Raw genomic sequence first — 15513 nt, 5'->3', positions numbered from 1 at the left:
GAAAATCCTTGAAATTAATTGAGTTGTTACTTCAATTTACTGTAATTGTTCACTCTGGGATTTAGTTTAATCTTAAAACGTTGCATAGATCATGTTTAAATCTGAAACCTTCACGCCTGTAATCCCAGCACTCTGGGAGACCGAGACAGGCGAATCACGAGGTCAGGAGTTCAAGACCAGCCTGGCCAATACGGTGAAACCCCGTCTCTACTAAAAATACAAAAAATTAGCTGGGCGTAGTGGCAGGTGCTTGTAATCCCAGCTACTCAGGAGGCTGAGGCAGGAGAATCGCTTGAAGCTGGGAGGCGGAGGTTGCAGTGAGCCGAGCTCCCACCACTGCACTTCAGCCCCAGTGACAGAGTGAGACTCTGTCTCAAAAAAAAAAAAAAAAAATCTGAAACCTATTTTTGTACGAATTTTTTACAAGTACATGTTTTAAAACTATTTGTTTTTAAGCAAACTTTATTGAAGTACACAATACAGAAAAAATGTACAAGTGTATGATTTGAAGTATCACAAGGTGACCACATATAACCAGCACCAAAATAAGCAGCAGAACATTAGCCAGCCCTCACAGAAGCTTCCAGTGTGCCCCCTCAATCAGTATCCCCACCCACCAAGTAACCACTGCCTAACTTACAAATACGCAGATAAGTTTGGCTTATTTTTAAGCTTTATATAAATTGAATCTTACAGAGTTAACATTATTTTAGTGCCAGGCATCTTTCAATATCAGGTTTGTGGTTAATACATTTTGTTGCGTGTATCAATAGTTATTGCAGCAAGTTATTCCATTGTGCAAATATAGTATCTATTATGCTATAGATGGTTATGTATTAGTTTCCTGTTACTGCAGGAAATTATCACAAATTTGGTGACTTAAAACCATACAAATTTATTATTTTACCATGCTGGAGGTTGAAAGTCCAAAATAAGTCTCACTTGGCTAAAGTTAAGTGTCAGCAGAGCTGGCTTTTTTTTTGTTTTTTTTTTGAGGCTCTAGAAGAGTATCTGTTGTCTTTTTGGCGTCTAGAAGCTGCCTGCATTCTTTGGCTCTTGGCCACTTCTCCAAAGCCAGCAGCCTAGCATCTTCAACTCTGCATCCGTCACATCACTTTGTTTCTCATCTCCCTGTCTCCCTCTTGTAAGGACTGAAGTGATTAAATTGGGCCCCCTTGAATAATTCCATATACCCTCCCTTAACACTTTCAATATTTCACTGCACTCTCTTGCTTGCATTGTTTCTGAAAAGGAATCAGATGAAATTCTTATCTTTGTTCCTCTAAAGGGGCTTTTTTCCTCTGGCTTCTTTCAAGACTTTTTCTTTAATTTTCTGCAATTTGAATATGATATGCCTAGGTGTAGGTTTTTTTTTTTTTTTTTCATTTTATTTTCATTTTATTTTATTTGTTTTATTTTTTGAGACAAAGTCTCACTCTGTCACTCAGGCTGGAGTGCAGTGACTCAATCAGGGCTCACTGCAACCTCTGCCTCCCAGGCTCAAGCAATCCTCCCATCTCAGCCTCCCTAGTAGCTGGGGCTACGGGCACGCACCACCACACCCAGCTAATTTTTGTATTGTTTGTGAAGACAGGGTTTCACCATGTTGTCCAGGCTGGTCTCAGACTCCTGGGCTCAAGCAATCCTCTTTCCTCAACCTCCCAAAGTGTTGGGATTTCAGGTGTGAGCCACCGCACGCAGCCCATTTATCTTTCTTAATGCTTCCTGAACTTCATGGATCTATAGTTTGGTGTCACATTAATTTGGGGAAATTCTCAGTCATTGCTTCAGATATTGATTTTGTTCCTTTCTTCTCTTGATATGCCTACTATCTATATATTACACCGTTTGTAGTTGCCCCACAGTTCTTGGACATTTTGTTCCTTTGTGTGCGTGTGTGTGCATGTGTGTCTGTTTTCTCTTTGCTTTTCAGATTTGGAAGTTGCTATTGACATGACCTCCAGCTCACCAATTCTTTCCTCAGCTCAGCAATTCTCTCCTTCAGTCCAGTCTATTAGTGAGTCCACCAAAGGCATTCTTTGTTAGCTTTTTCTTAGTCTCTAGCATTTCTTTTTGATACACTCTTAGACTTCACCTCTCTGTTTACATTACCCATCTGTTCTTGCATGTTGTCTGCGTTTTCCACTAGTGTCCTTAGCGTATTAGTCGTAGTTGTTTTAAATTCATGGTCTGATAATTCCAACATCCCTGCTATATCCCAGCCTGGTTCTGATGCTTGCTCTCTCTTCAAACTGTTTTTTGTATGCTTCACACTTTTGTGTTAACAGTTGGATATGATGTACAGTAAAAGGAACTCTGGTAAGTAGTCCTTTAGTGGTATATAGAGAGAGGAAGCTTTCTATATTCCTATGATAAGGTCTCAGGTTTAGCAAGCCTGTGCTCCTGGGATGTAAACCTCACAAGTGCCTTTCAGTACCCCCACCCCTTTTAGGTGGACAGGATGTCTAGAAGGGGCTGGAGTTAGATGTCTCCCTTCCACCAGGTTGGTTTGGCTCTGATATTTTATTTATTTTATTTATTTTTTGAGACGGAGTCTTGCTCTGTCACCCAGGCTGGAGTGCCGTGGTGGGATCTCAGCTCACTGCAAGCTCCGCCTCCCGGGTTCACGCCATTCTTCTGCCTCAGCCTCCCGGGTAGCTGGGACTACAGGCGCTGCCACCTCGCCCGGCTAGTTTTTTGTAGTTTTTAGTAGAGACAGGGTTTCACCGTGTTAGCCAGGATGGTCTCGATCTCCTGACCTCGTGATCTGCCTGTCTCGGCCTCCCAAAGTGCTGGGATTACAGGCTTGAGCCACCGCGCCCGGCCGGTTTGGCTCTGATAAAACCTCAACAGGTAAGACTGTGGTAGAATCGTTTCTCTTGAGGACAGGGCTTGTTAAGAACAGAATACTCTGGCATATTTCAAAATGGTTACTTTTTCCCCCTCCCCTGCCAGAAGCATGAGAGATCTTCACGGTGAGATCTTCACTCTGATCTTCACTGTGAGAACCTGGGAGAGCTCCTAGAGGTAAAACTCACGAAGTGTGGGGACCCTCTTATGACTGGGTCTTTGTAGAATGACTAACTCACACACTTACCCAAACTGAGCCTCTGGGCAATTCATCAATTACAGTTCAGATTCCTCTGTCCCAGTACCGGTTCCCGCAGAGGTGTATGCCCACTGGTTTCTGCTCCGGTAAGTTGTGATTGTGTGTCACCGGTCTGCCTCCAATTTGGGAGGCAGGGGTTTGCCCTGTGACCATTTCTCTGACAGCTCTACTTCTTTTTTTTTTTTTTTTTGAGACAGAGTTTTGCTCTTGTTGCTGAGGCTGGAGCACAATGGCACCATCTCAGCTCACTGCAACCTCCACCTCCCGAGTTCAAGCAATTCTCCTGCCACAGCCTTCCAAGAAGCTGGGACTACAGGCGCCTGCCAACACGCCCAGCTAATTTTTGTATATTTAGTAGAGACAGGGTTTCACCATGTTGACCAGGCTGGTCTTGAACTTCTGACCTCAGGTGATCCACCTGCCTCAGCCTCCCAAAGTGCTGGGATTACAGGCATGAGCCACCACGCCCGGCCCTGACAGCTCTACTTCTTAGGACAAAGTGATGACCTCAAAACTCCTTACATGCTGAACTGGAAATCTTATTTACCCCCCTCAAGATCCTCAGTCATATCTGCAAAGTCTCTTTGCCAAGTCAGGTAACATTTGCAGGTTCCAGGGATTTGAAAGTAGACATTTTTTGGGGCACTGTTACTCAGCCTAACCACAGGATGCCTGGGTGATTTTTAGTATTTCAATTGTTATTATGAATGATGCTGTTGTAAACACTGTTGAATATGTCTGATGGAAAACATGTTTTCATTTCTGTTGGGTGTATATGCAGGAGTGGATTATTGGGTCCATAGATTATATATGTTTTCAACCTTAGCAGAGAAAGCCAAAGTTTTTCCAAAGTGGTTTTGAGAATTCCCATTCTTGGGAGGAAATATTTGCAATCATAGATCTGAGAAAGGCCCAGTATCCAGAATATATAAAGAACTCTTACAATTCAATAACAAGACAGCCCAATTTAAAGATGGGTAAGGGATTTGAAGAAGCACTTCTCCAAAGGAGATATAAAAATGTAAAATAAGCATGTGAAAAGATACTTAACGTCTTTAGTCTTTGGGAATATGCAAATCAAAACCACAATAAGCTACCACTTCACAACCACTAGGATGGCTAAAATAATGAATGTTGGTGAGCACGTGAAGAAACTGAAACCCCCATCCATTGCTGGTGGGAATGTAAAGTGGTGCAATGGCTTTGGCAAACAGTTTAGTGGTTCTTCATAAGGTTAAATGTTACCATATGACCTGGCCATTCCATGTCAAGGTTTATACCAAACAGAAATGAGAACATATGTCCTCACAGAAACTTGGATACAAATGTGTACAGCAGCATTATTCATAATAGCCAAAAGGCAGAAGCAACTCAAACATCCATCAGCAGACAGATAAATGAAACGATATATCCATACAATAAAATATTACTCAGTCATGAAAAGAAATGGAGCGTTGATGTATGCTACAACATGAATGATCCTTGAAAACATGTTAAGTCAAAGAAGCTAGTCCCAAAAAGTCATATTGTGTGATTTCATTTATGTGAAATATCTAGAACAGCAAATGCTCTGAGACAGAAAGTAGATTAGTGGGTTGCTAGAAGGTGGAGGAAATAAGGAGTGGCTGCTAGTGGGGTTTATTTGGGGGGTAAGGAAAGTAATCTGGAATTATATAGTGGTGGTAGTCACACAATCTTGTGAATATACTAAAAACTACTGACTTGTACACTTCAAAAGGGTGAATTTTGGGCCGAGCGCAGTGGCTCGTGCCTGTAATCCCAGCACTTTGGGAGGTTGAGGTGGGTGGATCACGAGGTCAGGAGATCGAGACCATCCTGGCTAACACAGTGAAACCCTGTCTCTACTAAAAATACAAAAAATTAGCTGCGTGTGGTGGCGGGCGCCTGTAGTCCCAGCTACTCGGGAAGCTGAGGCAGGAGAATCGCTTGAACCCAGGAGGCGGAGGTTGCAGTGAGCTGAGATCACGCCACTGCGCTCCAGCCTGGGTGACAGAGTGAGACTCCTCATCTCAAAAAAAAAAAAGGTGAATTTTATGTTAATTATATATAATTTAAAAAAAAAAAATTTCCATAACTTACCAGCAACATGAGAGTTGCAGTTGCTCTACATCCTTGTCTACACAAACTGTTGACTGTCTGCAATTTTAGACATTCTGCTGATGTATGGTAGGATCTTGTGGTTTAAATTGTATTTCCTTGATAACTAATGAAGTGAAGCATATTTCATGTTTACTGGCCTTTGGATATCCTCTTTTGTAAAGTACTTGTTTAAGAGTCTTGTCCTTTTTGGAGGTGGAGGGGGCGGCTATATGACTTTTTCTTTCTTATTTATTTATTTGAGACAGAGTTTTGCCCTTGTTGCCCAGACTGGAGTACAATGGCATGATCTCGGCTCACCATAGCCTCCGCCTCCCAGGTTCAAGTGATTCTCCTGCCACAGCCTCCCAAGTAGCTGGGATTACAGGTATGCGCTACCATGCCCGGCTATTTTGTATTTTTAGTAGAGGTAGGGTTTTTCCATGTTGGTCAGGCAGGTCTCGAACTCGTGACCTTAGGTGATCCACCTGCCTCAGCCTCCCAAAGTGCTGGGATTACAGGTGTGAGCTACCATGCCCGGCCTTTTTCTTATTGTCTCTTTCTCTCTTCCTTTCTTCCTTCCTTCCTTCCTTTTTCTTTCTTTCTTTTTCTTTCTCTTTCTTTCTTTTTTTCTCTCTCTCCTTCCTTCCTTCCTTTCTTTTTTTTCAGTCTCACTCTTTTATCTCTTCCTTTGTAATATCTTCTTGTTTATTACACCTATACTTCAATACAGAATATTATAGAACCCGTAAGGGGAAACATCTTTAATTATTCCCCATCCCAGAGTAAAAACTTTCAATATTTCACCATTAAGTATATTTGCTGCATGCTTTCTGCAGAGACTCTGTCAAAAAAGGAAGTACTCTCAGATGAAAACATGTCCTGGCAAAAAAAAAAAAAAAGAAAAGAAAAAAGGAAGTGCTCTTTTTCTGTTGTTTGTTTGAGATGGAGTTTCACTCTTGTTGCCCAGGCTGGAGTGCAGTGGCACAATCTTGGCTCACTGCAACCTCTGCCTCCCGGGTTCAAGCAATTCTCCTGCCTCAGCCTCCCGAGTAGCTGGGATTACAGGCACGCACCACCACGCCCGGCCAATTTTGTATTTTTAGTAGAGACGAGGTTTTTCCATGTTGGTCAGAGCTGGTCTCCAATTCCCGACCTCAAGTGATCCGCCCACTTCAGCCTCCCACAGTGCTGGGATTACAGGCATGAGCCACTGGGCCCCACCTGGAAATGCTCTTTTTTTTCTAGTCAGTTTATGTTATGAGTTTTATCATGAATGGGTGTTTAATTTTATCAAATGCTGTCTTCATCTATACAGGTAATTTTCTTTTTTTCCATTAATGGTATGAGTACATTATCTTTTGTTTCTCTTTTTTTCTTTTTCGTTTTTTTCTTTTTTTGTGTGAGACAGAGTCTCACTCTGTCGCCCAGACTGGAGGGCAGTGGCGCTATCTCCGCTCACTGCAAGCTCTGCCTCCCAGGTTCACACCCGGCCTATATTACCTTTTAAAATATTAAGCCAGCCGCGCGCGGTGGCTCACGCCTGTAATCCCAGCACCTTGGGAGGCCGAGGCGGGTAGATCCCGAGGTCAGGAGATCGAGACCATCCTGGCTAGCACGGTGAAACCCCGTTTCTACAAAAAATAAAAATAAAAAATAGCCGGAAGTGGGGAGCGGGCGCCTGTGATCCCAGCTGCTCGGGAGGCTGAGGCAGGAGAATGGTGTGAATCCGGGAGGCGGAACTTGCAGTGAGCCGAGATCGCGCCACTGCACTCCAGCCTGGGCGACAGCAAGACTCCGTCTCCAAAAATAAAAAATAAAATAAAATAAAATAAAATAATAAAATAAAATAAAAGCCAGCCAGGCACTGTGGCTCACGCTTGTAATCCCAGCACTTTGGGAGGCAGAGACGGGCGGATCGTGAGGTCAGGAGATAAAGACCATCCTGGCCAACACTGTGAAACCCTGTCTCTACTGTAAACACTATAAATACAAAAATTAGCCAGGTGTGGTGGTGGATGCCTGTAGTCCCAGCTACTCAGGAGGCTAAGGCAGGAGAACTGCTTGAGCTGAGAAGGCAGAGGTTGCAGTGAGTCATGATCATGCCACTGCACTCCAGACTGGGCAACAGAGTGAAACTCCATCTTAAACAAACAAACAAACAAACAAAAAACTACACTGAAATATTATTTCTCCCTATCAGAATGAAAAAAATTCAAAGGCTTGACCACACTGTTGGAGAGGCAATGGAGAAATACATGCACTTCTTCACTGCTCCTGGGAGTGCCATATAGTATAAGCTCTAGTGAAGGAAATTTGCAGTTTAACAAAATTGCATATGCCTACTCAGTAATGACATGCCTAGGAACTGACCCTAAAGATACAAAAGTAATACAAAAGTATTATTCACAACACAAAAGTAATATTCACACATTTATTAATCATTTGTAACTGCAAAATAGTGGGAACAACCTAAATGTGTATGGATAGGAAACTGGCTAAATAAACTGTGACATAGCTACATGATGGAGTAACTACAATTTTTTCAAGTGAAATTGATTTCTATGAACTGACATAGAGTAACTGCTAGGATGTATTGATAAATGAAAATAAAAAGTACTAATATATATGTAACACACATACACATTTGTATCTGTCCCTTTCCACTAAAGAAACACGGAAAGATAAGCAGAAACTAACAAAATTTGTTACTTACAGTGGAGGTGGCGGGGGTGGGAATCAGGTGGAAGGCATAGAGACTGAGTGACGTTTCTCTAAGTGAACCTTTTGTATGCTTCTACTTTTGAAACCTTTATCAAGGTTTCATATTTTCAAAAAATAAAATTTAACCAATAATGAAGACAAAACCTCTAAGATTGATTCTGTGACCTGCAATGGCACTCATTATGAGGTTAGACTGTGTTAGGGCTGCCTGGGGATGATGGGGTCTCCCTGCAATCCAAATATCAAATTGGACCCCACCCTTTCCCTTCCTCAGGCACTCAGAAGCTCCTACCTTTCTTTATCACATCCCTCACTCACATGGTCAAACTGTCCTGGACTAAAATACCCAAATAATGATGGAAGCAGGGAGGTTAAGTGACACACCATCTTTTCCCCCTAATGACACCTAAGAACTAACCCTGCACTGGTTGAGCGCAGAAGCCTTAGCATTCCTTTGCCTTTGTGGCCCTCTGCTGGTGTAAAGAAAATGTGGAGGTTGATGATGTTACTTGCTTATTCTGTAGTCTAGTTTTGTTGGGAGAGAAGCATTGATAAGCTGTCTATCCTAGGAGATCTCTGATGCAAACTTCTTGCTTATCTGGTATTCTTGGGCACTTTGTGGAATTTGGAAATATTCATACAATTTAAGATTTTTCCTTTGCCTTTGCCTTTCACATCACTGCTCTTGTCTCCTCCTGCTCTTTAACCACTGCTTTTCCTTGGCTCTTCTTCACCTTCTTTCCTACTCCCTCCAAAGTTCTGGCCTCAATCCTCTTCTTCCTATAAGTTCATTCCTTTAGCACTTTTATGGCTGTAACTATTCAGTTCTATGAGTATTTCCCAAATGCTTTATTTCCTCCCTCCAATGCTCCAGATCCTTTTTTTTTTTTTTTTGGAAACAGAGCTGGTGCCTCAGCCTCTCGAGTAGCAGCTGGGATTACAGTCATGCACCAGCATGCCTGACTACTTTTTGTATTTTTAGTAGAGACAGGGTTTCACCATGTTGGCCAGGCTGATCTTGAACTTCTAGACTCAAGTGATTGGCCCATGTCGGCCTTCCAAAGTGCTGGCATTACAGGTGTGAATCACCACGCCCAGCCTCCAGATCCAAATTTGAAACTATTTATCACAAACTCCACTTGATGCCCTCTGGCACCTCAATCTCAGTATGCCCTAATCTGAGTTCTTCATCTTCCCTTTTTTGGAACAAATGACCCCAGACCTGGAAATAAGGATTACCAAATGCCCTTTCAATGTCATACTAGCACGGTAGTTCTCAAAGTGTGGTCCCTGGACCAGCAGCATCACCATTACCTGGGAACTTCTTTTTTTTTTTTTTTTTTTGAGACGGAGTCTTGCTTGCTCTGCCACCCAGGCTGGAGTGCAGTGACCGGATCTCAGCTCACTGCAAGCTCCGCCTCCCGGGTTTACGCCATTCTCCTGCCTCAGCCTCCCGAGTAGCTGGGACTACAGGCGCCCGCCTCATCGCCCGGCTAGTTTTTTGTATTTTTAAGTAGAGACAGGGTTTCACCGTATTAGCCAGGATGGTCTCGATCTCCTGACCTCGTGATCTGCCTGTCTCGGCCTCCCAAAGTGCTGGGATTACAGGCTTGAGCCACCGCGCCCGGCTACCTGGGAACTTCTTAGGAGTGCAAATTTTCAGGTTCCACCCAAGATCTACTGAGTCTGAAACTCTGGGGGCTGGACCCAGCAATCTGTGGCTTAACAAGCCTTCCAGGGGATTCTGATGATCCCTTAAGTTTGAGAATTAGTGAACTAAAGCAGGGGCTAGCAAACCATGGTTTGTGGGCCAAAGCCAGCCTACTGCCTTTATTTTTTTTTATTTTAATTTTTAATTTAATTTTATTTTTTTGAGACGGAGTCTCGCTCAGCCACCCAGGCTGGAGTGCAGTGGCACGATCTCGGCTCACTGCAACCACCATCTCCTGGGTTCAAGCGATTCTCCCGTCTCAGCCTCCTGAGTAGCTGGGATTACAGGCACCCGCCGTTATGCCTGGCTAATTTTTGTATTTTAGACGGGGTTTCACCATGTTGGCCAGGCTGCTCTTGAACTCCTGACTTCCGGTGCTCCGCCCGCCTTGCCCTCCCAAAGTGCTAGGATTACAGGCATGAGCCACTATGCTCAGCCTATTGCCTGCTATTGTAAAAGTTGTACTGGAACACAGACACATCCATTTGTTAATATATCACCTACAGCTGCTTTTATTTTACAACAGAGTTGAGTAGTTGCGACAGAGACCACATGGCTCTCATAGCCTAAAACAGTTACTATCTGGTTCTTTAAAGTTTGCCGGCCCCTAGACTAGAGCATTGTCTATAAAACCCTCCTAAGGGTCATCTGATCGTCTAGGGAAACACAATTTTCTTTGAGTTAGTATTTATTACTGACTTGGTCCCAGATTCTGTAATTAAGGTATTAATTATAGAAAATTGGTAAATTGCAAATGATTTTTGTTAGAGGGAGATAAAAATGATTTCTCTGTGTTAGAGTTCATCACAAAGCTAACAATTTTATTGTCTGGTAGACCATTAACCAGTTTTGGATTTAACCTAGCAATCTTATTCTAGCATTATTTTTTTTCTTTCACTGAATACACACACACACACACACACACACACACACACCTCTCATATCCTCCTGTAAACCAATTTTACATTCTTCTGATTACTTGACTAATAAATTAGGCAGTTTTTTTTTTTTTTTTTTTTTTTGAGACGGAGTCTTGCTCTGTCGCCCAGGCTGGAGTGCAGTGGCTGGATCTCAGCTCACTGCAAGCTCCGCCTCCCGGGTTCACGCCATTCTCCTGCCTCAGCCTCCTGAGTAGCTGGGACTACAGGCGCCCGCCACCACGCCCGGCTAGTTTTCTGTATTTTTTAGTAGAGACGGGGTTTCACTGTGTTAGCCAGGATGGTCTCGATCTCCTGACCTCATGATCCGCCCGTCTCGGCCTCCCAAAGTGCTGGGATTACAGGCTTGAGCCACCGCGCCCGGCCTGGCAGTTTTTTTTTTTTTTTGCAATTTTATAACTTTATTTGATGTATTTGACGATCAGCAATTAGTTCTCATCCACATTGACTGTCTGTAGATTTTTTTAAGTGGTGGCCAGGCGCGGTGGCTCACGCCTGTAATCCCAGCACTTTGGGAGACTGAGGTGGGTGGATCACGAGGTCAGGAGATCAAGACCATCCTGGCTAACACAGTGAAACCCCGTCTCTACTAAAAATACAAAAAAACTAGCCGGGTGTGGTGGCGTGCGCCTGTAGTCCCAGCTACTCGGGAGGCTGAGGCAGGAGAATGGCGTGAACCTGGGAGGCGGAGCTTGCAGTGAGCTGAGATTGCACCACTGCACTCCAGCCTGGGTGACAGAGCGAGACTCCATCAGAAGAAAGAAAGAGAGAGAGAAAGAGAGAAGGAGAGAAGGAGAGAAGGAGAGGAGAGAAGGAGAGGAGGAAAGGAAGAAAGGAGGAAAGAAGAAAAGAAGGAAGGAAGAAAGGAAAGAAGGAAGGAAGGAAGGAAAGAAGGAAGGAAGGGAGGGAGGGAGGAGGAAGGAAGGAAGGAAGGAAGGAAGGAAGGAAGGAAGGAAGGAAGAAAAGTGGTAACAGGTACATATGTAACCAAAGTATAGAGCTTATTTGGTGAATCTTCATCCTCATTCTGGATAATCACACCGGATTCGGTATGTGACATTCCTTATTTCTTTGACCCAGACAGCTTTGTTGAGCCTGGTATCCACTTGCACATCTCATCTGGAGCTCCCATCTCCTTCATGGCAAATTTTGGCATGCTTCTTGAAGCCCACGCCATGGATGTGCTTGTGAATGTTGATGGTGTATTCTCGGGTCACCACCTCATTGATGGGGAAACGGCCCTTTTGCTCTTCGCAGGCTTCTTTGCGGGAACCATTCTGCTGGGTCCAAGCTGGAAAGGCAATATTTTATTTTATTTTATTTTATTTTATTTTATTTTAAAGACAAGGTCTCACTCTGTCACCTAGGCTGAAGAGCAGTGGCACAATGGCACAGTCAAGGCTCACTGTAGCCTCAACTTCCCGGGCTCAAGCGATCCTCCTACCTCAACCTCCCAAGTAGCTGGGACTACAGGCCTATGCCTCCACACTCAGCTAATTTTGCATTTTTTTTTTTTTTTTTTTTTTTTTAGAGATGGGATCCAGTCTGGTCTTGAACTCCTGGACACAAGGAATCCTCCTGCCTGGATTATAGGCATGAGCCCGATCTATTAATAAGTTAGATAAATCTTTGAAGCATGCTTACTATATGCTTGTGTGAAAGTTATCTTTTTAATTTTTTGAAATTTGTACTTTGACACCAACAAGTGTTACCGCCTCCTATATTACCTCTGTCTGTTATTATTCTCCCTCAATCTCTTTGTTATCCAGACTTGAAATATTGGCACCTGCTCCAATTCCTTTCTTATTCTCTAAACAAATCAGTCCTCAAATCTCACTGGTTTTACTTTCAATGTTCTCTTGGCGCCATCCCCATGACTACCGTCAGAGTTTAAGCTTCTATTCCCTCTCTCCTGAAGTTTTATAACAGCCCTTACCTGGATCTCTGTAACCAGTGTGCCCAAGGCTGCTAGAAAAATATCCCCAAGGAAGAGCTCCGATAATTTCACTCCCCTTCCTAAAACTTGCTGTGGTTCTTCATTACCCAACAATAATGGAAAGGCCCAGTTCCTTAGCTTGATCTTCAAAGCCTTCCAATTTGATCTCCAGCTTATATTCCTTAACTACTCTGTTCTTTCCTGTTCCCTTCATTCACTGTGCCTATGCACATTTTCTTTGCCTTCCTTCATACCGCCCTACTGCCTGAATACATTCTGCCCTGTATCTGTATGTCCAAACCGAAGTATACCTTAACCCCAACTTGAAGCTCCACTGTAGTGATCCTTTTAACTGAAAGTTATCTCTCTCTGCTCTGAATTAGCAACATATTTACTTTGTATCTCTTCTATAACACATATCTCTTTCTGTTTTGTAACATAGTCCTTTGTGGACATCACTGTGGTATCATTGTAGGATAGCATCTATAATCTAACTTTGTATCCACATTATTGCCTAACTGTGCTAACATCCCTAAGAGAGTCAGTGAAAAATTGTTTAGCAGGAGCTGCTGAAAAAATTAAACTCTGAACTGAAAAAGTAGTACTGAGGCAGGATAGGTAGTCAAGGAAGTGCCCATATCCTCAGGACGCAGCAACCGTGGTGACCCGAACAGTCAACACAATAAGCCTTAGCATTTGAATTGTGATTGAACTCAATCGAGCAAAGCTATCCTCAGTAGGGAATTTCTCCTGTAGACAGCATGGGCACTTTGATTTTACCATCCTCAAACTGACCCTTTGCTCATTATAATAGCATAAAACACACCCCTGGGTGGAGATTTACAATGCTAATGGGACACCTGAGGGATGAACATGCTTGCACAGCTACTGCACATGTGCAGCCAGAGGACCAGCCAGAAGATGCTTACTACTAGGTTGGTGCAAAAGTAATTGTGGTTTTTTCATTTAAAGTAATGGCCAAAACCGCGATTACTCTTGCACAAACCTAACGGTAACACTTCTTCCCACCTCCTTATGAATAATCATGCAAATAATACATGATTAGCAATAATCTCCAGCAATAATCAACGCCGTCTCGTCCTTTTGAGCAGCCTGCCCTGAATTCTCTCTGTCTCTCAGGGTGTGATGTCTATTCTGTATTTAGTTTTCAAAATATTTTTTTCTTTTGCAATAAATTATGCTACATCTCTTTTGCTGTGTCTCTTGTTTAAATTATTTTAAACTAAGAACACAAGAACAGAGGTCTTGCAGCAGCCTCCAACACTACCACATTATTTTTTGAATGTCTGAAATCCCATCAAATGATGTTCCCCAATCTCTTCTTGTGAATGTTTTTCTTTCTTTTTAAAAAAATCAATATCTATTTTTAAAGGAAAACAGTGAATATTCTTTAAAACCTAAATTTAGTGTATCTTCCTTTCTTCTTTTTGTTGTGTTTTTTTCACCATAAATAAGATTTCTCATTTCAACATAGTGAGTCCCACCATTTGACTATTCAGTTGTTTTCTTTTTTTTTTTTTTTTTTTGAGACGGAGTCTCGCTCTGTCGCCCAGGCTGGAGTGCAGTGGCCGGATCTCGGCTCACTGCAAGCTCCGCCTCCCGGGTTTACGCCATTCTCCTGCCTCAGCCTCCCGAGTAGCTGGGACTACAGGCGCCCGCCACCTCGCCCGGCTAGTTTTTTTTTTGCATTTTTTAGTAGAGATGGGGTTTCACCGTGTTAGCCAGGATGGTCTCGATCTCCGGACCTCGAGATCCGCCCGTCTCGGCCTCCCAAAGTGCTGGGATTACAGGCGCTCATGAGCCACCGCGCCCAGCCTATTCAGTTGTTTTATTCATTAATGAGGGTGACAGTTTTCTGTGTGAATATGCCCATCAAAAGAGTTTCCTATACAAGTATTTGCTCATGAAGCACTAACATTTTTACCTGGTCTTTCAATTTATGAAGAAAATGTAAGGGATGCCCATTTCTTTACCTGGGTGAAATATTAGTCTCTAAATCCTGGACACCCCCAAATCATTCAGAGCAAAGAAAATATGGCACGTCTACTGTCTACTACACAATGGCTTTCACTTTTATCACATTATAAAACAGTGTTTCTCTATGTGGATGGATTTGTTCCCAGATTCACAAGAAGAGCATATTACAAAAGTATATTCCCAAGCCCCATCCACTTCAGAATCTTTGGGGCTAGATCTCCAAGAATCTTCATTTTAAATTAACATCACAGATGATTCTTTGCCATCTTGGAGTTTATGAATCACAGGCTAAATTCATGTCTTCTTCTAAAAACGCAAAGAGAAGCAGAGACCCCTAGAGAATTGCGTAAGCGTGTCCTAAACGAACCAAGAGGGTTGACGAAGTCTGTTCATCTTCTCTCTTGTCTCAAAGTATCCTTGTTTCTTTGTAACTTCCCCCAATACTTTATTTTGAAAATCTTTAAATATACAGAAATGCTGAAATAATTGTACAGTGCATACCCATATACTTCACCTAGATATTACCATTAATATGTTACTGCAGTTGCTTTATCAAAAATCTTTGTTTTTTGTTTGCGTTTTTTTTTTTTTTTTTGAGATGGAGTCTCACTCTGTTGTCCAGGCTGGAGTGCAGTGGTGCGATCTTGGCTCACTGCAACCTCCACCTCCTGGGTTTGAGCGATTCTCCTGCCTCAGCCTTCTGAGTAGCTGGGATTACAGGCACATGCCACCATGCCTGGCTAATTTTTGTGTTTTTAGTAGAGACAGGGTTTCACCATGTTGGTCAGTCTGGTTTTGAACCCCTGACTTCAGGTGATCCACCTGCCTTGGCCTCCCAAATTGCTGGGATTACAGGTGTGAGTCACTGTGCCTGGCCTATCACAAATCTTTTATCCATCTCTCTATTCATCAACTCATCTTAATTTTGGATGAATTTCAAAGGAAATTTTAGACATCAGTAGTGTCCAATTTGGGATGATAGTGACTTGAAGAATAACGG

Source organism: Trachypithecus francoisi, unplaced genomic scaffold (assembly GCF_009764315.1).
Source record: "Trachypithecus francoisi isolate TF-2019V2 unplaced genomic scaffold, Tfra_2.0 Lachesis_group0, whole genome shotgun sequence".
In the NCBI taxonomy this organism is placed as follows: Eukaryota; Metazoa; Chordata; class Mammalia; order Primates; family Cercopithecidae; genus Trachypithecus; species Trachypithecus francoisi.
The sequence above is the reverse complement of the archived record's forward strand: the minus strand, read 5'-3'. Positions refer to the sequence as shown.